The sequence below is a fragment of the Octopus bimaculoides genome, chromosome 2 (assembly GCF_046866305.1).
Source record: "Octopus bimaculoides isolate indiv1 chromosome 2, ASM4686630v1, whole genome shotgun sequence".
NCBI lineage: Eukaryota > Metazoa > Mollusca > Cephalopoda > Octopoda > Octopodidae > Octopus > Octopus bimaculoides.
The window spans coordinates 150,821,758-150,847,167 of record NC_142929.1 but is presented as its reverse complement, the minus strand read 5'-3'; the positions used below and the strand labels follow the sequence as shown (position 1 = coordinate 150,847,167).

The window sequence follows — 25,410 nt, the reverse complement described above, 5'->3', positions numbered from 1 at the left end:
AGTCCTGGGGCGACCTGCTCGACTAAAGGCGGTGCCCCAGCATGGCCACAGTCAAATGACTGAAACAAGTAAAAGAGTAAAAGAGAGTAAAGCGTATAATTATTATTAGAGAGAGAGAGAAAGAGAGAGAGAAAGAGTGAGGGAGAGAGAGGCAGAGAGAGAGAAAGAGTGAGGGAGAGAGAGGCAGAGAGAGAGAAAGAGTGAGGGAGAGGGAGAGAGAGGAAAAAAAGATGAAAATAATTTGGTAATTTGATATTAATGGTAGAAATTGTTGTTTAGCTCCAGGCCAGCCCTGATTGAATAAACCTCTGAGCAAAGTTATTCTAGTCTGACCAACCATCTTTTAAAAAGCATTTCTTTATTTAAAGTGGCAGTATATGATTTACTTGAGCGAGAAATGGTCACTAACCATAGAGTAACCATAGAGACACATAGAGTCCCCCTCATTGGCAGTAGCTATTTTAATACATGCTTAGAATGTTGTTGGGGCATGGATAATGGTCAGAATTGACTTTTCTGCTTGTTGCCAGTGCCATGGAAATGGCATTTGTGAATCTTAGTTGCGATTGCTGCTGATGCCATATAAACGACACCCATGCATTGTAGTCATAATCTTTGCTGGTGTCATGTAAATGGCATCCCTGCCGGTGACATGTAAAAGCACCCATTACATTCCTGGAGTGGTTGGCATTAGGAAGGGCATCCAGCTGTAGAAACCATACCAAATCAGACTGGAACCTGGTGCAGCTCTTTGGCTCATCAGTTCCAGTCAAACTATCTAACCCATGCCAGCATGGTTAGTGGACGTTAAATGATGATGATGATGATGATGATGATGATGATGATGATGATGTTGATTCCAGGGAATTCACTCATATAATATCATATACCAGTGGATATTAAAAACAGATGAGAATGGAAGTTGTTCAGCTGTGGGTCTGTCTTGATGAAGCAGGCCTGTTATTGAAAGAGTTTCAGCCATGAGTGACCTGTCTTTTTTGTGTATCAGGATTCAACCTGTTCTTTTGTGTATCATGGTCCAATGTGTCCTTTGTTTAAAATAGGATGGTGCATTTGAGGGGAGTTGGCTGCAATTTCCAGGAGGATGAGTAGAAGTATGATAAGTTGTTAATTTTTCCTCATAATAGTCCCCATAAGAATGGCAATCTGGGTAGCAGAGAACTGAGTTCATGATATAAACTTTTTAATGAATTCAAAACCTTATGAGATTACACTATCTGACATAACAAATACCTGTCTTGAGCCAACAAAGGAACTTCTATGTAGATGCTCATCTTGCTAAAAATAGCAGACAAATTCTCTTTCTGATAACTTAAACAAAGAGTGACATGTATCTTTTGCAATTAAATGCTTGTTTTGAAAATAAAAATAAAAGGAAAAAAAGAAAATGCCTGATACGATGCTCAAGGCTGGACTGTCATTAATCACAGTTGACTCATTCAAAATTGGCATGGGACTAGGTAACAACAGTGCTGTGAATACGTTGTAATGGTCACTGCTGGAATGTCTCTGAATATATGTCTACTGAAGTCTGAACTGGCCTGAGGCAAAACAATATCAGCAACAGCTAGTTGTTTAAAATTAAATTGTTGGTGATTGAATGTCTATTTGAGTCAAACATTGAGTCAAATTCAACGGAAATTACTATGATGTTAATACTGCAATCATTGACTCTGTGGTCGTCTTGCTGTATGATTTTTGCCTTGGGAATCAGCTCATTGTAGTTGATATCGATGTGAATGAGAAAACCTCATTTGAACCAGCTTCTCATTGTATTGTACCTTTCCTGGTCACATCGTGTTCTTCAGTGTCATAAGCCAGCTTCTCTTATTATATTGTACCTTTCTTGATCACAGCAAGTTCTTCATTGTCAGGCTGAAATTTGAATGCAGTCCTGAATGCAAAACTAACCAAATAGAATAGTGTTGCTGTTGTTATTGTCACAGACTTATGATCAAAGACATTCTAAGCATAACCATGACAGCCTTTTTTCCAAGCATAATGTATTCTGGACTATATTATCTAATGTCTAATTTTAAAAAAATATTTTTATAATGGCTTAGTAAGAGGATGAAGGGCATCACTCAAAATCCTTTTCAGAAACTCTAAGACCGGTGAGAGGTAAAAGAGTAAGTTCTTTTTGGTCTAGAGAGCTGTGTTCCACAAAAGACATGGGTAGTATTAAACTGGGAGATAGATCAAGTCAACAACCTTCCCCACCACAGCAAAAGAAGCAGGTATGGCCTCACCGATAAACTGAAAGTTTTCATCTAGCAAATTGATCTGAGCTTATGGTAGAAGATATCCAATCTACTATGCTGTGAGATTGAACCTGAAATTATATAAGTTGTGAAATTCCTTCTTTAAAAGCACAGTCATACTTAGATAGTGTGCTCTTTGAAGAATATTTAGCTTCTATTTCTAACAGATATAATAAACCCCCTAAAAGCTCCCTTGTCAGCTCATAGAATCTGGTGTAAAAGGGTGGGGTTGAAAAGCTTCTGAAATCTCTCTTAACTACTTCAGTTAGTTGATGGATTCTGACTGGATATAGCTGCTAAGCTTGATACAATAAGAATGGGAAATAGAGATTTCATTTGTTAGTTAGCATACAGAGAATTAAGCAGCTACTCATTGTTGAAGACAGAGGGGTATTCCAATTACAAAATGCTGATTAGTAATGTCAGATTAACCAAACGCTATAAGAGAGGTCTTAGATATTGGAAACTTAATGTGTCAGTCTTGATGGAAAGTGTTTAGACAACAGATGACCACACTAATTAAGACAGAACTGACAACAAATATTCTCAATAATTAGTGAAAATCAAAAGTGTAGCTGTGACCTTTGGGAAAGACTTTAAAACAGGTAGGGGGAGCTGATAGTGAAACAAAAAGACTCATTTAATTTACAAGCAAAGAGGAACCAAATAGAATTAGCAATCATTGTATTAGTAGAATAGTATGAATTAGTAGAACCACATTGAGATTTACACCAAGAGAGCAACAAATATAGTGTTTTGAGCAAGAAAACAATTTTTACTGGCTTTACTATTCAAATGCTTTCAAATTTAAAATCATCTCATTTTTTCCATTATATTTCCTTTGTTAATCCCCATTCTTTAAAGTATTGACATTGACAATAAAAAGAAAGAAAGAAACAATATTTTAAGCCTGTCTATATATGTTACCATTTGTCAGCACCTTATTTCATTCAGCTATGGATACAGTAACCCCTACTTCTGTTGCTACATTAAGGATATGTGATGGAGCAAATGAGTTGCTAATAGTGCTATTCTAAACAAAGTATCATCCCCTAACCCCTAAGGTGAAAGAGTGAGTCCATCAAGCCTCTTCCTGTCATCTCTGCACAATCCCACTGACTCCAGAATTGAATGGCTAAAGCTCATTTAATTATTAGGTTTCTCTCATGGTAACCAAAGCAGCATACTATACTTTCATTTGACAAGATGACCCATGAAGTCCTCCAGAATAAATGGGCTTTTCACAAAGATATCTCATTTGTCCATATACATCAGCTCTCAGTTTGGGGGACAAAAATGATGTGGAGCTCATTTGAGTAAGCAACCAAAAAGCAAAAACTTAGCCTAATTTCCAGAAAATATGATACTTCCAAAAAATTGGCAGCACCTTGACTATTGTTCAAAGTAATCAAAAACCAAGTCAAAAAATGTTTTGACTGTAAATTATCCCAAACCCTTCAAATCAGATTTTCTTAATCTTGAACTATTAGCTTTTATTGAAATTGATAATGTTTTGATATATTTATACCCTTTGGCATGTACCTTAGATTCTACTTTTAATCTAATGCATTTATAATTTTCTTTTCAAGCATATCTTTTTATTTGTGCATGCTATTTCTCTCATAAATATTTGTAAACCTGTGACTGGTCTCATTCTCTAATTTCTGTAATTTCATATAAAATATCAATTATATTATAACTCTTCAAGGTTGTCTTGGCACATTTTTGAAAACTGCATTCTTTATCAATTCCACTCCCAGATCAGAATACTGGCTGTAACAGTGTTTCCAGTTGCTTGTCATCTGCTGCTTACAACTTGAAATCATCCACCAACAAAAGATGATTGATTGCCTCCCCATTGCATTTGTATATTAGACCAGTCATGTTTGGTTTATTGGTTAATGATTTTGATGACAGAAAAAGAGAGGAGTGCGTGAGTTCTAGGCAGCTACCAGTTACAACTCCAAAGATAATTAGAGCAAAAGAAATCATTTCATCTCTGTTACTAGAACTGATAAAGGAGTAGAGCGTCCATTTTTTGTTACCACATGACTGACCACAAGCAGGACATTAATTAAAGTAGGTTAGTAGAGGTTTAGTGTGTTTATCATTACAGGGAAGAAGGCCTCTATCACTTCGCTGACCACTAGTTCTACACACACACACACACACACACACACACACATCATCATCATCATCGTTTAACGTCCGCTTTTCATGTTGACATGGGTTGGACGGTTTGACTCAGGACTAGCAAGCTGGGAGGTTGCACCAGGCTCCAATCTGATCTGGCAAGGTTTCTACAGCTGGATGCTCTTCCTAATGCCAAACACTTCAAGAGTGTAGTAAGTGCTTTTTACATGCCACCACCACAGGAGCCAGTCAGGGGGTACAGACATTGGCCACATTCAAAAGTTGAAAATGCACTGAGATTCATTTTTTTTATAAAAAATTTTTTAAACACTTAATCAGTTTCACAGATTTCTCTGATTTTCAAAAGTTGTGATAGAAAGACTTGGAACTATGCTGCAACTGCCTCGCTTCTAATTGGAATTCAAAAATTGCCTTGTTTTTATCTAGAGAACATGGGTCATCTGTTTTGGATACATTTTGATTGGTCAAGGACGATCACGTGGTCAGGTTTTAGAACTTTCCATAAGTTCTCTGCTATGTCTCTTCTTAATTTCATATGACAATATGTTCAATATGTTTAGCATTGTTAATTAAAGCTGTCATGGTTGAGTGAACATGTACAGTGGCACACAGCTGTCTGAATTTTATCTGTCAAATGTAGAAGAGGAAGATCTCATGATTAGTAGTAATCTTAGAAATTTTTGTAGGTTCCCCACTATGTCTGTGCATTAATTTCTGACAATGTTTTTTTTGCTTCAAAAATCAATGCTGGCATGGCTGAATAAACACATCTAGCGATAGTCCCAAAATAAAGTTCTCTAAATTCAATCTGTCAAATGGCAGAGGGAACAGGATTTGTTTCTATGTAGTCTAGTGGCTGAATAGTTGTGGTTTGTGTTTATGTATGCAGGCATCAAATACAGCTATGCCTGCAAGATCCAGTCTGGGAATCTGACCCACGATCTAGCAATCATGTGTGCAACAGCCTTATCATTAGGCCACGTGCCTTCACATACATACATACATACACACATACATACATCCAGGGTGCAATGGGTAAATTGTCGCCATTTTATATTTTTAATTTCATGCATGCACATTCTTTGTTTTTGATTTTGTCGACTACACAGTATAGTAGAGTAAGTTGGACATTGTCTGTGAGAAAAACCACAGCATGACGTAATTCACTCTGCCAGAGATTTAGAAATGACATGCTGTACTGCTTGGCATTCATGTGGATAGCTCCAATACAATCATTTCAGAGTGTTTGGGTGTCAATCTGAGGAGATATACTGAGAATGATGAAAATCAAACATCCAGTCTACATCATGGTGTTTAGAGTGATCACTAGTGATGGCGACGGTATGCCTCCATTCATCTTCTCAAATGGCCTCAGACTCAACAAGGAGGCCTACATCAAGTGCCTGGAGAAGGTAGTGCTGCCCTGGGTCAAGAGGGTGGCTGCTGGAAGACCCTACATCTCGTTAGAGGACTCTGTACCATGACATACAAGCAGGAGAACCCAGTTGTGGCTGTCAAACAATTTCTGTGACCACATCACTCCTAACATTTGGCCACCTAACTCTCCAGACTGCAACCCTCTTGATTGTTAAGTGTGGGGTGCAGTTGAGTGAGAGACCAACAAAGCTCCTCATAACACCAAAGATGAACTGAAAGCAAGGATTATGGCAGCATTCACCAGCTTAAACAAAGAGACCATCCAGAAAAGTTGCAGGAGATTCCGAAGTTGTCTGGAGGCCGTGGTTGAAGCTGATGGCGATTTTATTGAATAAATTTGCTCTTTAGTATTTCAAGATATTTTTATGTAATTTTAGTAAAAATATCTGTTAAAATGAGATGTCAGTGTTATTTCCATTTTTGCTTAATTTCGACAACAGTTTATTCACAGCACCCTGTATACACATACAAGCACATGCACACAGACACACACACACAGACAGGCAGACAGACACATACATCAACAGCTATATAAAGGCACAGACCTTAAGCCTGTAACTAGTTTGATCAATGCCAATGCATGAAACTCTCAGACCTTGAGTCACTCTGTTACTTCTGCTAAATATTAATATATATATATATATATATATATATATATATATATATGTCGTAAATATGAAGGTAATGAATTAAAATAATTTATTAACCTCATATTTATGATAGTAATATTTAATTCTGAGGCTATATGAGACACAGATTTAAATTTCTTTATTTACTGCTGGACTATATATTTATGCTGACACATTCAGTTCGAATCCTTAAATGTATAAAGATGTAGCTGTTTTGTGCACATATTTTTGGTACGTATTTGCAACTACATAATTATTCATTAATTAGCGATTCCGCTGATGAGCTACAGATTCCAAATCAGTGAATTTGGCAATTAATAGCGAAACTCGAGTTTGGGATTAACTAATTCATTTTTTGTTCATTCTAGTGTTATAACAGCATGCCTCATGAATCCTCTTTTTCGTGGTTTGGGTTATAACTGGCCTTTCAATCTTAAATTTTCATCTCTGTGTGTTTTCTAACATTGCTACACTTTGTGTATAAAAATATTTCATACACTCTTATATTTTTAAATATATATATAATATATATAAGTAACAAAACAAAAAACGGAAAAAGTAACAAAAACACGTGAAAAAAACATTCGTTGCCAGTGTCACTGGACTGGCTCCTGTGCAGGTGGCACGTAAAAAACACCATTTTGAGCGTGGCCGTTGCCAGTACTGCCTGATTGGCTCTCATGCCGGTGGAACGTAAAAGCACCCTTACACTCTTGGAGTGGTTGGCGTTAGGAAGGGCATCCAGCTGTAGAAACTCTGTCAGATCAGATTGGAGCCTGGTGCAGCGATTTGGTTCGCCAGTCCTCAGTCAAATCGTCCAACCCATGCCAGCATGGAAAGCAGGCGTTAAACGATGATATATATATATATATATATATATATATATATATATATATATACATATATATATATATATATATATATATATATGTATGTATATGCATATGTGTTCAGTTATGCATTCTGCTCTGCTTAATATGTTGCTTACAATTTGCACATCCACAACACATATCAACTGTATATAGACTATACACATATCATTCTTGCAGTACGTACATTCAGCCTTCCCTTTTCATTATTTCAACCTTCTTCCTTTTCCTTATCTCTCATCTTAGAACCATTACATTTGTCTTCTGTCCTTCCTTAAATAAAATTAAATTTTTCTATTTAATTGCTTTTTTACAATTCATATTACTCTTCAAAGTTCATTATTATTTTCCCCAGTCTCTTTACTTTCACTCTCTCTCTCACAAATATATTCATTTGCATGTCTATATTATTCTGTATATAACCTTTTGTGCATCGACTTCCTGTCTTGCCTTTTCACTTCTCATTTATTTCAATTGACCTGGCTTTCACCATCTCCTTCCCATTTCAACTATCTTGTTTTACTTTCTTCCCCATTGCTCATATCCAAAACTACTCTTACCTCTCTCACACTAATCACATTCTCATTTTTCCTTTTCTTTCCTCATACTTACCATTCTATATTAACCATTTCCCTCTTTTTTTTTTCTCATTTACTTTTCTGGGACCATGATATTAGTCTCTATATTCTTTCTCTTAAGTCTCCATAACATTGATTTTTGTTCACACCTCATAACAAATCAACTCACTGTAATATATATCTTTTTAAACTTCAATAAATTTAATTTTTCTTCATTTTCTGAAATCAAATCCTGCCAAGGCCAACTTTTGTTAGGTAATGTCTACCATTTATTTTTCACATATAGAGAAACTATTAGAGGCGTTCAGAGAACTATATAAGGCTGCCTATCAATGAATGTTGGCATAATCTACTTGAGTTTTATAAGAATTGTAATTCTATAGCTACCTGACCTTCAGAATTTTCTTTTCCATTCATTTCTGTTTGTTTATGTCCATACGTAGGGTATCATGAGAAGCAGAATTGATTATTTTCATGAAAAACACTTAATTTAATTTTACTTTTTTAAAATTTTGCTGCCAAGCTGAAAATATTAAATGCCAATTGTATTCATTTAATTTTTGCAATAATACTTGACTATCACAGCCCTCTTACACAGTCTGCATCTAGCCATAGAAGCTGCTTCCAAATTAATGTTTTTTTTCTTAAATAATCAACATGTTCAATATCAGAATTCTCAAAAATGGTGATTAAATATGCCATCTGTCCTAAGATATGATACCACCCTTCAGTTAATTTAAGTTTCTATGAACACTTGTTAACCATATACAACCTTGACACCTTAAATTACTCTTACACTGTCTCTGTGAACAGTGAACTTGAAATCAGCCTCAGTAGGACATGTCAACCTAGCCTCTTTCAACAATACAAATACAGTTGCTATATTTATCAACAAAACAGTTTGACATCCCACCTTCTACTCACATAAACAACACACAAGTAAAAGCCACAACAAATACAATCTGTGAAGCTGTCTTACACATATAACAGCTAAAACTGTGTCTGAAATTCAAGGCTTCATCTTCAGTGCTAGAATCTACTTCAGCCACCTCTCTGCTGCTGAAGTGAAACTGTCATTATTTAAAAAAAACTTTTGTCAGAAAAGAAAAAGCCATCCATATAACCATTTTCCAGAGTCTCTGATTCTGGTGAAATCAATGAAGTTATTCTCAAACTAAAGACCTGGTCCAAATGCTTGCTGCAGAGCAGGCTTTGATGAAATTGCCTAAGAGACAGGTAATTGTGTAACGTTCATGTATGTGTGGTGCTACACATGGGAACACCCTACACTGGTAAAGTTTAACTCACATACTTCAACTACTGTTTCACAGGTACAATGTTTTCATCTCTCTGTGTTTTCTAACATTGCTACACAAGACTTTATTCCTTTCAAATAATAAGCTATATATTACTTACATTTAAACCCGAAGGTGCTGAGGGTGGCAGTGAAATAAATCTGATATAAATAAAAAATATTCTTTTCCTAATGTCATTCATGTCATTAAGTATATTGGATGTAGAACTTATTCAGCAGCTCCTTATATATGCATTTGTGAATACATGAGTGTGGGTATGTACAAATATATATATATATATATATATATATATATATATATATATATATATATATATATATATATATATATATTCAATGCTGGCATGGGTTGGATGGTTTGATAGGAGCTGGCAAGCCGAAGGGCAGCACCAGACTCCAGACTCCCCTAATACATTTTCATTCCTTTCCAGATTGTTTCAGAAAATATTTGACTCAGATGTATTCTCCATGATCTAGATTATATTTCCAGTATGCCTAAAGCTACAAAGTTTTCTGAAATTGAACAAGGGAAGATTCTTGCACTGAAAGGGGAAGGAATGCCAAGAAGATTCGGTGAAGCAGAATGCTAGTGGACAATTTTCTGAAAAATCCTGAGAGTTACAACAGTGTTCGTGCTGATGCACGTCCCAAGGTTACATCAGAAAAGGATGAAAGGGCCATTGTCAGAGCTGTGAAGAAGTCACATTGCTCTTCTATTTCCAAAATCAAGGCATCAGCAGGAGTAGAAGTCTCGACATCCAGCATAAGAAAAGTGATTTTGAACCATGGTTTCCACCTGGAGAAGCAGCTAGGGTGTCTGTTATCGACTCCTTTCCACAAAGCTGTTAAATTGGAGTTTGCTTGACAGCATCAGATGTGGAAAGGTGTATGGCCCAGAGTTCTGTTCTTTGATGAGAAAAAATGAAATTTTGATGGGGGCCCCCTCTCCCAACAATAGTTTTAAGTATTACTGGGCAAATAACAGTATACAAATTTCTACTTATTCCAATTGGCAGAACAATGGAGGCGGTCTTATAGTGTGGGGAACAATATCTGCCTGTGGAAAGCTGCCACTTGTCTTCATGGATGGCCATTTCAATGCTGCACGATACATCAATATGTTGGACAGGATTCACATTGACAAAAAGGGAAGAAGGCTCCATGGCAAGAACTTCATATTTCAACAAGACAGTGCTCCTATTCATAAAGCAAAGGCATCTTTGGATTTCCTCCATGAAATTGGGGTTGAAGTCATGCCATGTCCTGCAAGAAGTTCCAGCCTTAATCCTGTAGAGAATATCTGGGGATATCTCACGAATGTTGTGTACAGTGAAGGCAAGCAGTATTCATCTGTTAGGGAATTTGAAACAGAAATAAAGAAGGCCTGGGAAAAGCTTCCACTTGATCTGCTGCAGAAATTTATAGGAAGCTTGAGATCGTGTGTCTTTGAAGTAATTTAGGAAGGTGGTGGTCAAACACACTATTGTTAATGTATTGCATGAGAATATCATTGAAATATATCATAATTTCCCTGTTTTGCATCATTTTTGCAACATTATTCAACCTGCCATTTAGTTTTGAATAGGGGGTTTCAGGCTCTGTATGTTTTTTTGAATTATTACCTAATTTATTTTTGGATTTCAATAAATTTGAATATTGCAATACCTTCTTCTATTCCATTTCCTATCTAGAGGTGAGTTTCATGAATTTAGGTAGTATAGTTCACCAGAAAAAAAAAAAAAAAAACAGACAGTAACTGGCTTTATAGTTTTGAAGAGCGATTTACATGCATGTATGCATGTTCATATATATGTATATATACACACACACAAATACAAAGAGAGAAAGAGAGAGGAGAGGTGAGAGAATAGAGAGAGAGAGCAGGAGGGAGAGGAGAGGTGAGAGAAAAGAGAGAGAGAAGAGAAAGAGGAGAGGGAGTGAGAGAGAAAGGAAAGGAAGCCCATAAAAACAGGTAGTATCGAACGATCAAAGGGTTCAACTGCTGTACATTGATGTTTATTTACTCTTTGACTTTGAAGCTACTCTCACATCAGTCTCAGTTATTTCTTATATTTTTTCCAATCTCCTTAGAATTATTCTGCCCATTTTGTTATTGTGTCTGATTTTGTGCAGTTGTACAGTGATATAAATACTGTTCTTTGATTCATGCATGCATGGTCATGAATCTAATCCTTAAAATATGCAGGTGTGACTATGCTTAAAAGATACACTAAGTAACTACCTGTTTCTGGGTTCAAATGCATTGCACTGTATTTTGGCCAAGTGTCTTACACTATAGCTTTGGATTAATACATGCTCTCTCAGTGGTATTTGATTGATATACATACATGTATGTATGTGTGTGTGTTTTTGGGTGTGTATATATATATTTGGTATAAAATAGAAGCTGCTGGGAAACTCTGAGTACTGTATGTAAGTATTCCATGCTTGTAGTTTATATTAAATATAGTCCACTATTTCAGTGGTATTGAGTTCTGCTTCTTTTGTTACTATACATATTATACATCTTTACATTTTATATATATGTGTGTATATATGTCTGTCTGTCTGTCTGCTTGTATGTATGTATGTATGGATGGATGGATAAATGGATCGATGAATTTGTGTGTGTTCAACACAATTCCACTGGTTAAACGACCCAAACATGGTGTTGTTTCCATAAATGAAACTAAGCCATTTGACAAATTATAGATTGATAAATAAAGAAGTGCTGATCTCTCAAAGTAGATGGAACATGTGAAAGTGGGAGACTCAAGAAGACATGAGATAAAGTACTGAAGAAGGACTTCAGGACACTGAAAATTTCAGGTGAGATGTCAAAGGACCGAGATGCCTGGTGTCTTACTGTACTCAAGAAGACCTGTACTCTGCAGCAGAAGTGTTAGGGCTGGTCCCTCTGGGGATGAAAAACACTTGTTGGGGTGCTGCATAATAGTGCCCATGCAATGCTATATAAAAGCACCTGTGCAGTGCCACATAAAAGCACCCATGTGATGCTATGTAAAAGCACCCAGTACACTGTAAAGTGGTTGGCATTAGGAAGGGCATCCAGCCATAGAAACCATACCAAACCAGACTAGAGTCTGGTGCAGCTCTCCAGATTGCCAGCTCTGGTCAAACCATCCAACCCATGCTGGCATGGAAAATGGACATTAAAGGATGATGATGATGATGATGATGATGATGATGTTGATATACTCAACTGAAATGTGTACTGGGGTTGACATGAACACACACACACACACAAAACCCAGTGTGGTTGCAGCCTAATAACTAAATCATTAAATGAGTAAAAGAATAACGGTTTCAAATTTTGGAACTAGGAGATGCAGGGGCTAAGTAAATAACATTGATCTCAATACATGACTGGTATTTTATTTTATCAACCCTGAAGAAATGAAAGGCAAAGTCGACCTTGGCAGGATTTGAACTCGGAATGTAAAGAGTTGGCAGAAATGCCGCTCAGCATTTTGTCCAATTCACAAACATTTCTGTCATCTTACCACCTTAATGAGTATAAGACTAATTAATGAGTATTAGACTAATTGTTTCCTATTTGGCACAAGGCCTGCAATTGTAGAGGGAAGGGGACCAGTCGGTTACACTGAGCCCAGTACTTCAGTGTATTTTATTTTGTCAACTCTAAGAAGATGAGAGACAAAGCCAGCCTTAGTTGTATTTGATCTGAGAATGTAAAGAGCTGGAAGAAATGCCACTAAGCATTTTATTCGATGAGCTAATGATTCTGCTGGCTCACTGCCTTTGTGACAACAATTATGATGTGTTTGTTAACAAGGTACATAACTCTACTTGCTTAGAGTTTGCTAGATTGATTCACCTAAACCTTGTTGCAATCTCTACTTCATGGTTGTCTGGTTACTTATGAAGGAAATGCAGTGAGTTTCTAAAACAATTATTCCAACAAAACTCACCCATCCATACAAATTTAGAGAAATGGATGAAAAAATAAATACGAAGTAAATTTCATTTTCAAAGCAGTTACATGTTGTTTTCTTAATATCTCTTTATAAAGGTTTTAAATAGTTATTCACAAAAGATAATAGTTTTACAGGAGTTATTTGAAGAAGATCAATATTTTAAGTGTTCAAGTGAATTCTTAATATCAATAAACTATCCAAAGAGCTTATTTTAATGGATTATTGATGTAAGACTTTGTTTTTTTTGATGAGTTATTAAAAAAAAAGTGATTGCATCTTCTTCGTTTTGAAAAGAGGCTATATAAAGAAACTCTCTTAGAGATTGTCATATTTTCATGGCAAGGAGATTTATAAAACTTTATGAGCCAAACAGCTCCGCTGGTAGAATTAACCAAAGTGAACAGGTTAAAAGAGAAAAGATCTAGCAAGATCTAGTCTTAGTAGTTATTTGTTTAATGGCCATGTCCTTGAACCAAAAATAAAGATTATGTCACAGCAGAGGAAGCCAAGACGTTGTAAACAACTATTTTTTGAATGCAAAATAAAACATGCCTGCTCATTGTCTCTATGGTAAAGTTAATGTTTTAATCTAGTCAATATATATCTCAGAATTACTATCAGTAATATTTTAGAAAAATAGTGTAGTTTTAGATGTATATGCTATATATGGTCTTGGGATGGTTATTTCCCCTGTCACTGTATATATTGTGCTCTTCTTACAGCATTAAAAGTCTTTAACTCTTATTTCTAGCAATGTAGGTGTTTTAGCAACCTCAGTCACATTTAATGGCGATAATATTTTTCCTTTATGGTATTATATTGTGCCTAGCTGTTTATATTAATATATATATATATATATGAATATGTATTATTAGCAGTATCCTCATCATTGGGTCTATGTCAGTTATTTTCCTGAGACAAAAGTTTTTAAGGCAAATTTTTCTATGGCCCGATGCTTTTTGCTACATCTGTATTTCCACCCAAGCTGTTGCACATGTTTTCCTCAGTAATATTCACGTTACTTCTTCAAGATTCAAGCTTGGGCTAGTTGTATGGTGATCCTAGGTAAACCAGACATCAGAATACTGTCTCCTTTTCATCCCAACTGATGTGGTTCAACGAAGTGCAGAAAAGTGGCATCACTTTGGCTGCAGGAGTTGTTGGAATATTGTCAAGTGAAATACCAGATCACATAGTTTTTTTATAAGGTTTACTCCTTAGCAATTGACTCACTGGGTAGCTAGACTATTTATCCACAACTGAAGCCCTGTAACCCTAAACAGGGACCCATATCATGCACTTTCAGATGGAGCCAGCAGAGCCAAGGATTTAAGTCAAGCAGAGTTATCATGCCCTGTACTAGTGATTTTGTTTCATTACCTATTCCAAACTCAATAGATTTAGATTGGAATAAAAGAAGAATGAGTAATATTTAATTATTTTGCTGCTAAAGCTTTGCATAGTTGATCAGATGTTAAGTTATTTTACAAAATTGTTTCAGCTATTTTTTTTTTTTTTTTGGTTTTAGACATGTCAGCTATTCAGTGTGCTTGAATATGCAAAAGTAACTTTTTAACCATTCCCAAAGCACCTGTTATCGCAGGAATGTTTTTCCTTTTAGCCACTACATTCTGATTAGCTCTATTGCCATATCTTTATATTTGGATAATCTTTACATTTCTTTTAGAGATAATTTATCATCTGTTGAGACTGACAGTTGTTAATTATTATTATTATTTTTTTTCTTTGTAACTCAGGTTTCATTGGAACTCCTGGAGTCTTGCATGCATAGCAGGCTTCCTACCTGCAGCCTACAGTATCATACTTGCTTCAGTCATTTGACTGTGGCCATGCTGGAGCACCGCCTTTAGTCGAGAAAATCGACCCCAGGACTTATTCTTTGTAAGCCTAGTACTTATTCTCTCGGTCTCTTTTGCCGAACCACTAAGTTCGGGGACGTAAACACACCAGCATCGGTTGTCAAGCAATGTTGGGGGGACAAACACAGACACACAAACATATACACATACATATATATATCCATATATACGATGGGCTTCTTTCAGTTTCCATCTACCAAATCCACTCACAAGGCTTTGGTTGACCTGAGGCTATAGAAAAAGACACTTACCCAAGGTGCCACACAGTGGGACTGAACCCGGAACCATGTGGTTAGTAAGCAAGCAACTTACCACACAGCCACTCCTACGCCTACTATTTATTCTTTTCTATTATCTAATACTTTCCTAAATATTCTGGCTGTGCCAAGGAGGTAAACCCTTTGTAACAGTTTTACTGGGCGCTCTATTCCAATTTCCTTTAAATTCCTCTTGATGCCTTCCAAAACTATCCCAAGGACCCAACAATAATTGGCACTATCTTCACCTTCTTCATTTTTCAAAGCTTGGCTATTTTGTACCTAAGAGGATTGTATATATTTGCTTTTGTGCCTTCCTTCTTGACTATTCATAGGTTAGCGGCATGCACCATCAACTATATAGCACATGTGGGGCGTCTTGTCCACCACCACTTAGTCTGGCTTGTGCTCTAGCACCTGATGAGTTTAGATTGGAAAATCTCAGAGGAACTTGCTGGTCTCCAACTCTACCACTCCCTATAGTTTGTGCTCATACTACATCTTACCTCCCTCTAGACTCCACTTTTCACATAGTTTCCAAATTATTATTATCATTAGGGTTCAGCCGCATTTAAGTGGCAAATATACTTCATGTTGTCGTGCAGTTACTGTTAATACCTCGTTCAGAGATTTAACATTGCTTGCTTTCACTTTTTCGAGATCAGTGAATATTTCCACTTGAAAAAGTATATACGTATTTGCATTGGGACATCTTTCGCATCGAAGATCAGCGAATGTCATACACTGAGGACGGGTAAATACCCAGAAACTCGAGTCCGTGTGTATTGCAGATCGAGATGGGAGGGATGACTTCCCTTTGCAAATACAGACAGGATACAGATGTGTGTCGATAAGCCAGCTGGAGATGTTCTCCTGGGGCTAAAAGCAACAGTAACATCCACCCTTAGGGTTCAGCCGCATTTAAGTGGAAAATATACTTCACCTTGTCGTGCAGTTACTGTTAATACCTCGTTCAGAGATTTAACATTATTATTATTATTATTATTATTATTATTATTATTATTACTACTACTATTATTATTATTAGTAGTAGTAGTAGTAGTAGTAGCGGTAGGAGTAGTAGTAGTAAGGTGGTGAGTTGACATAATTGTTAGCATTTTGAACGAAATGTTTAGAAGCATTTCTTCTTGTTCTTCATGTTCCAAGTTCAAAAATTCCTTGGAAACTTCTTTGCCATTCATTTTTTGAAGTTGATAAAATATAGAACCAGTCAGACAATGGGGTCAATGTAATTGATGATCTTCTCTCCAATTGTTTACCTTGTGCCAAAATTTTAGTCGATTATTATCATTATTAAACTGTTGGAAAAGAAAAATTCCTAACATCAGGCTACAACAAGTAACCTTAGATGCTAGAACCTTCTTAAGTATCCTAGCTGTCCCTAATAACACTGTTTCCTGGAGCTGCACTAAACTAGTTTTGTGATTATTTCCTCTATCCATCTATTCAAATCTTTAGGGATAGTTCCTAATACATCTGTAACTACAGGGATACATTTTACCCACACTTTCCATAGCCTCTGTAACTTGATGGCAAGGTCCTTGTATTTTATTATTATTATTATTATTATTATTATTATTATTATTATTATTATTATTATTATTATTATTATTATTATTTATATTAGTTTATGAAAAGTGATATAACTCTTTACAAAGGTAAATAAGCATTAAGAAGAGCATGAGGCGATTTGTAACAGATATTTTATTGAATTGAATTGTTTATTGAATTGAACACTATTTCAACAGTTTCTTTCTTCCTCAGGCTTAAAATGAAAAGAATATAAAGAAGGCAGAAATATAGAAATTCAAAATATGAACAGGAATATCTTGTGTTCCTTTATAGACAAAACAACATCATCAATTTTTGCTTTTTAATAACAGAATCATAAGAGCATTGCAGAAATGACTTGCAGTATTTGTTCTAGCTTTTTTATGTTACGAGTTGAAATATCACTCAGTCATCTTTGCCTTTCATTCCTCTGGCATTGATAAATAAAGTATCAGTCAAACACTATGGTTGATTTAATTTATTAAGCCTCTCCAGTGAAAATTCCTGGCCTTGTGCTTTTGCTAGAAAGAATTGGGTAGGATCGTTAGCATGTCAGACAAAATGCATTGAAGTATTTGTCCTGGTTCTTCTCATTCTGGGTTGTAATTCAACTGTAATAAACTTCGCCCTTCATGCCCACAGGATTGATAAAATCAAGTACCAGTCAAGTTCAAGGGTCGATATAACTAATTAACCAATCCCCTAAAAAAAAAATAAAAAGATGGCTTTATGCTTATATGGAAAACATTTATTCCAAAGGGCAGGAAATTGGCAGAAATGTTTAAGAGTTGTAAAAAATGCATTGTGGTATTTCTTCTGGCTGTTTACACTTTGAGTGCAAATCCTGTCGAGGTCAGCTTTGCTTTTCATCCCTCCAGGGTTGATAAAATAACTTACTAGTCAAATACTAATTTCGATTTAATCAACTAAACATTGACCCTGAAGTGTTTTCTCTTTGTAACTTTGATAAAACAATTATTATTATTATTATTATCATTATTATTCAATATTTGGTAGTTTCAGGTAAATTTCTACTGCATCATCTGATACACCTACGTGTTGCCGGGGTGTGTGCAACAATTATTATCATTGTCATATTATTATTATTATTATTATTATTATTATTATTATTATTATTATTATTATTATTATTAATATTATTATTATTTTATTGTTATTATTATTATTATTATTATTATTATTATTATTATTATTATTATTATTATTATTATTATCACCATCATCATCATAATAATAATAACAATAAACAGAGATGTTTTACCTCCTTCCTTTCTTTTAATGCTTAATCAGGAGAAGTAAAGCAGCATCCATGATTCCTGTTTAGAACTTCTAACCCAAATGCTTACAAAAGTGTAGTCTCTGCTAAAGTGACCCAAGATTGAGATGATGCAGTTAAATCGATTGGCAGATCTCAGTCTACTACCCATATTAATCACCTTTTCAGTCCTGACAGCATGTCCCAGATGATTGTGTCCAGGTCATTGGTGTACACACTGTTTGATACAAGCTTATATCACTTCTCATTTGTTTTCACATTGAAGAACTGGAATGTTGCTGAGTTGACTTAGCTGCCAACTGATTATCATCATCATCAATATAATTATTAATTGGAAAATTTAGTTGCAGAAATGATGGAACATCAAAAACTATTTGGTGTTCAATTATAAAATTCTTTGAGCTGAGCTCAAATCCTGAGGTTTTTCTCTATTATTTCCACAGATTCAAGAGAATAAAAACAATCAAAATTGGTTCTGGCTAATAGTGTATTTCTCCTTTACAAATTCATGAGTTTCATCATCATCATCGTCATCGTCATTTAACGTCCGTTTTCCATGCTGGCATGGGTTGGACGGTTTGACTGAGGTCTGGAAAGCCAGCTGCTGCACCAGGCTCCAATCTGATCTGGCAATGTTTCTACAATTCGATGCTCTTCCTAACGCCAACCACTCTGAGAGTGTAGTGGGTGTTTTTTACGTGCCACCAGCACAGGAGCCAGTCAAGTGGGCCTGGCATCAATCATGTTCAGATAGTGTTTTTTACATGCCACTGGCACAGGAGCCAGTCAGGGGGAACTGACATAGACCACATTCGGATAATACATTTTATGTGCCACTGTACTGTGAAAAACTGTGGTAGGGTAGCAATTGCCAGAAACAAATACTGTACTAAATGCTATACAATATCTACTTTTGTTGTTTGCTCGGTAAAAAATAGAATATTTGAAAAGATGACGTGTGATATTTAACTGTGGTTATGCTTCTTTATGTTTTAAATTTTAAATCCCTTTGATGTCAATTCTGACTTTCATTTTTCCAAAGTCAGTAAAATAATGCATCAGTTGATGCCAAATATGTAGCCTTGTGCCATTGTTACTTATCAATGCTTAATTTTGTTTCACTCTATTCCAAAAAGGTGCACTTTGCCTTCATTCCATCAAGCTGTATAACATACAGTTGGCAAAGTGGGATCAATTCAATGAAATCTATTCCATTCCTAAAAATTTGTAGTCTCCTGTTAATGATAAAAATACCATTACCTAATTAGCATTATCGTTTTTTCTTGTTTATTTGAGGACTGTGTTTTTGATTTTTGTTGACGACTGTGTCTTTGACTGGTGATACTGTCAAATGGCCCTGTTTTGTGTTTTCCAGTCATCTCTGACCTCCTCCAGAACAAAGTCAAGGATCATAGACTGTCAGAACTGAAACAGAATTTCTTTTACTACAAGACTTTGAACAGGATATTTTGAGTGAGAAGTTGTCAACCACCTGAAACCATCATAAAAGACTGTACAAAAACAAATGAATAATAAATGAATAAATATATAAATAAACAAATGTTTGCCAGAACCACATTTTGATTGGCTGGACTGACACTTGTATCAATTAAAAATACTTTTTGAAGATAGAAGACTTGTTATTTTCTCTTGTATGTGACAATTCTTTAAAAAAGACATATGCTTCAATACACTTCCTTCTAATTTCCTTCAGTCTTCCTTTTATATGAATTCTTCAGTTCTCTAGTGCCCAATCCATAACAAGAGAACCAAACTAAGATATTGTTTCAGTAGGAGATAAAGACAGAATTTGATTTCCTGTTTACCATGGATAAAAAAAGAGAAACAAAAGCAAACGAACAATAAAAAAAAAACAATATCAACACGAAGAAAAAAGAAGCTAGTATTATTAGGAAAAACATATAAAATGTATCTAAGACAAAAGAATAAAATTTTTGGATGTCACATGTTTAGAGGGAAAAATAACAAAAAACAGAAATCTTTATTTTTCAATTTCTAAAACTATTTCGATATGAAAGAATTGCGGAATTAAGTTCAAACTGTGTCTTAGTTAAATTGCTATTGTATAAAACACATTATTCTCTTTACTTCACAATACCACTCTGAAAGCTACCAGGGTGCAGTCTGACATAAACTATTGATTGGTTTGTGTTTACAAGGGTACTCATTACTTTACTCCAAAAATCTGTATGCAAATGCTTAATCTGTAAAACTATCTAACTAAATAATTTGTTTGAAGCACTAACATAGTTAACATGGCCAGATTACAACTAGTATGCAGTGAATTTGAGCATTATTCAACTATAACAACTTTTAACATATTTCTGGTATTAGGAGAGGTAAACATTGCTTAACTCATCATCATCATCATCATCTTCATCATCGTCGTCGTTTAACGTCCGCTTTGCATGCTAGCATGGGTTGGACGATTTGACTGAGGACTGGCAAGCCAGAAGGCTGCACCAGGCTCCAATCTGATCTGGCAGAGTTTCTACAGCTGGATGCCCTTCTTAACGCCAACCACTCCGAGAGTGTAGTGGGTGCTTTTACGTGCCAAATTTAAATGTGGTTTTGTTAGAACTCTTCATCAAAGCATTGTCATTCATGTCGAAGAAGATAGAAAATTATTTATAGTTATATAACTGTGTACACACGCTGGTCTGGTTAAACATAGAGTCTTGAGGAAATAACCTTGAGATATCATTCACTTGGAAAATAATTAGTGAAGTATGCACTAGCATATTTAATGTGGTAAGCATGATAATTTCAATTAATCAAGATATACCCAGAATGAAGAAAGTTAAAACATTGTTTAACAATACTTAATTAAAGCAAGCAAAGTGAGGACACAAACTCAAAATCCTCTAGAAAGCAATAAATAGATAAATAAATAAATAACTAAATAAATAAATAAAGAGAACTTGTGAAATGGGTTTACGTATCAGAGTCTCGATTAATTACAACTGTAAATAAATAATTAGTCGTATTCTCTTGTGTGCCATTAATATGTTTTATCAATCATCTCTGATGATAAATTTGGTCATAAAGTATTCTACATTTGAAGCATGTTTGTAACAATATCTCTTCCCACATTTGAATAATAAGACATGACTTGAATTTATTTTTTGATGTTTAGGAAAGTCTTGTCACAAGATGGAGATCTACCAATGCCAAGAATTTGAATACACAAGGTATATATAACAAAATAATTCCTTTGGAAGACTATACTATTGGATTACTTCCAGTGCCATTAAGAATAGTAATGTAATGGTTTTGAATTGTAAATCAGTATGAGAATAGATTGCCAATTATCTTGGAGTCTATCCTGTTGGTTTGGTATAACCCTTTAAGCTCAGGTGTCATCAGTAATGGATTCTGATTGTCATATTTTTGTATAAATTATAAAATTTAATTTAAAATTAATTTCTATTTTTGTAATTTCTTTTATGCCCAGGGAGATAGGATCAAACATTAATTATAATACATAAAGTGATAAGAAAACTGAACTGGAACAGACATGTCATATGTTTATGGAATGACAGTTGTGTAAAGAAGTGACAAGCAAACCAAATGGATGGAATCTGTAAAAGAGGAATACTGAGAAATACATGGGTAGATGTAGTGAATGCTGATTTCAGTTCACTGAACAAGGAAGTGTTGAGTGACTGCAATAAGTGAAGTGATGCAAGTATGGAATAAACCTATCCAACCCATGCAAGCATGGGAAAACAGACTTGGAAATAGCAATAGAAATGCAAAGACAGAACAATGTTTGAGTAAACAACTTTGTGTATCTATAATATTTCCATATTTCTTTCTTCTGTGGTCAAACCAGTCAGGGTTCATTTTTGATAAGTAGACAAAAATACACCTGCAATATATTGGTTTCAAATTTTGGCACAAGGCCAGCAATTTCAAAGTTGGGGTAAGCCAATTACATTGACTCCACCCATGAAAGGATGAAAGGCAAAGTCAACTTGGCAGAATTTGAACTCAGAACATAAAGATGGATGAAATTCTGCTAAGCATTTTGCCTAACGAGCTAATGATTCTGCCACCAGCTTACCAAATTAAGCAGCTGCAATATATTGAGGTCAATTCAAGTGAATTTTTACCACTACTCTATACATCATGGGTTTTCTACACAGCTGAAAAATCAATAGCAAAAAAAATATATATGGTTGAATGACTGAGGTTGATAAAATATAACACCAGACAAATACTGGAGCTGATATAATATTCCTATAAAACATCCTAAATATGAATGGAATTATAAGAGAAGACTTATGAAGGCTAAGATATTCATAAATTCTAAAAGCAACAGGTTTGTACTCTGTTTCATATTACCACATTTGTCAGATAACACATAAAAAGAAAAAAATCTGAAGACAATTTGTTTATATTTTATTTATGCTTTACTTATATATTGTACATACTTTTTAATGTCTTTGTAATTTTCCAAATAAAATAGGTGATTAAAAAGTAATAAAAAAAAGAAAAGTTTTTCTTTCTTCATATTACTTAATTTCTTTGTTAAATTTTTGTTCAGATATTTTTTTGTTTCCAGTTATCCATAAAGAGATGACAAGCACTAAAAGTATTAGTTGCAATAATAATAATAATAGCAATAATAATGATGATAATAATAATAATAATAATAATAATAATAATAATAATAATAATAATAATAATAATAATAATAATAATAATAATAATAATAATGATAATAATAATAATAATAATAATAATAATAATAATAATAATAGTAATAGTAATAGGTAAAAAGAATAGAAACAACAATAAATTAAAATCATATATTTTATTTAATGTTAAATTTATCATGTAAAGATTAATACAATGCTTTGAATTTTTATCAAAGGTTTGTGATGAAGTTAAAAAAAGAAAACAAAAACTGATATACAGAAATTTATATATTCATGAAAAAACACTTATGAATAGACATTCAACCAGAACTGCAAAGGAAATAGTAGCAGCTAGTCATCATCATTGTCATCATTGTCATCGTTATTGTTGTTGTAGTCATCATCACCACCACCACCACCACCACCACCACCGCCACCACCACCACCACCACCACCACCACCACCACCGACATTGTTATCATCACCACCAGCATTACCCCCTACATCATCATCATAACTATTACTATGATTATGTAGTAGTTGTAATAGTAGAAGTAGTATTAGTAATGGTAGTAGTAGCAGTAGCAGCAATGGTAGTGGTACTGACTTTGCTTCATTTACTTTTGATTAAATTAAGAAACAATTTGTAGTTGATATCTTGAGTTTACCATCACTGTTAAAAGAAGATAGACTATGTTATTATTGTTGTTATTAGTTGTGGTAATGTTATTCTGAAATATATTTTTTCTACTTTTATCATGTTTCTAAAACCATAATTGCTTTAAAACGAATTTTTATTTATTTATCTATTAATTATTTTTTTTAAACATTTTTTACCTTCCCTAGTCTTCATTCAATGTGACTATGATAATGGACAGGAGTTGTCAAACTAACAGATAAGATTAAGTTCTTGAAATAAAGTAAATAAAAAAATACAACAACAACAACAACAATGATGATGATAATAATGATGATGATGAATAAATAAAAATTAGAATAAAAGAAGGAAACAGTCAACTCATGATATTGAGAGGAGAGAAGTAAATAAAGGTAAAAATCTAAGCATTGATCATGTCAGTCAAAATTTTTATCAGTTTAACAGCAAAATGAAAATGAAATGATTATACAGATAAAAAACATGTTGGACATCTTCATTTGGTTTCGCTTCATATTATGATGTAGAATAATGGAACTGCCTCCTGGTAATTGATTGAGTGTTGTCCAAAATAAGAATGCCAGGTTGCCATGTTCAATCGTTGTTACAAGGTACATGACCATTTAGTTGTCATTTCGTAAAAGGTTATTATTAATATTATTTTGTTTCTAAATTGGAATATGGTTAAAAATTTGTAAGAGATATGTATTGCAGATTAACTAGTCTCCCATGTTCGCTTTGCATTTATTTTATCAAAATCCTGAAGGAATATGAAGGAGGTTCTAAGTAGTTGCCCAACCCTGAAAAAAAAAGTAGAATCTAAAATTCCACCTACCATCTTAAAGAGGAGGACATATTCTTTTCTGCACTGGGCACAAGGCCCGAAATTTTGGGGGAGGGGGCCAGTGGAATAGATCGACCCCAGTATGCAACTGGTACTTAATTTATCAACCCCGAAAGGATGAAAGGCAAAGTTGACCTCTTCAGAATTTGAACTCAGAACATAGACAGACAAAATACCGCTAAGCATTTCGACTGGCATGCTAACGTTTCTTATTTCTTTATTGCCCTCAAGGGCATAGAAGGGACAAACAAGGACAAACAAAGGGGTTAAATCGATTACATCGACCCCAGTGCGTAACTGGTACTTAATTTATCGACCTCGAAAGGATGAAAGGCAAAGTCGACCTCGGTGAAATTTGAACTCAGAACGTAACGGCAGACGAAATACCATAAAGCATTTCGCCTGGCATGCTAACGTTTCTGCCAGCTCGCCGCCTTACAAGAAGGACATATTGCTAAAATTGTAGGAGAAACATATATTTGTTTAGTTTTAGTATATGTTTGACTATTATTTCATCCAGTCAGAAATAAAAGTAAATATCATTCACTAAAAGTAGGAAAAGAAAACTTGGTAATATTTGCGACCATATAACTTATTTTATATGTGTGTTCCTCCCAAAACATAAGATGCATTCTAATTCCAGTGTAAAAGCATGGGAAAAATATTAATGCATTGAAAACAAATCCAAAATTGGTAATAAAAGAAGCTGATAAAGGGAAGTACTGTTGTTGAATTGGATGTAGACTACTATAAAAATCTCATGCTATCCATACTTGATGACAACAGCAGTTCTGAAAAAATTAACAGCTACAGGGTGTTCAAGATAAATTTGATAGTTTGCGTAAAAGGAAATGAAAATACAATATCCCATCTATAAATAAATGTATTTTAAGAAAAATAAAAAAAATAACTAGTTTATGGCTGTGAGATAACAGTTTAGACAAAGTAGTCACCCTCAGCTTCCACTATAACCTGGAGACAGCTCTGGAATTTGGCACATACATTATGCATTGTAGCT

The 25,410-nt window shown here is 34.6% G+C and overlaps 1 long non-coding RNA gene across 1 annotated transcript in view; it reads left to right on the top strand.

The window, feature by feature from the left end:
- LOC149137256 (uncharacterized) overlaps positions 1-20,125 on the top strand; it is a 31,645-nt gene extending 11,520 nt beyond the window's left edge. The window contains exon 3 of the long non-coding RNA XR_016240783.1: positions 19,605-20,125. This is a non-coding gene — a long non-coding RNA (uncharacterized LOC149137256). The remainder of the gene's footprint in view (positions 1-19,604) is intronic.
- The last annotated feature ends 5,285 nt before the right edge of the window (positions 20,126-25,410 follow it).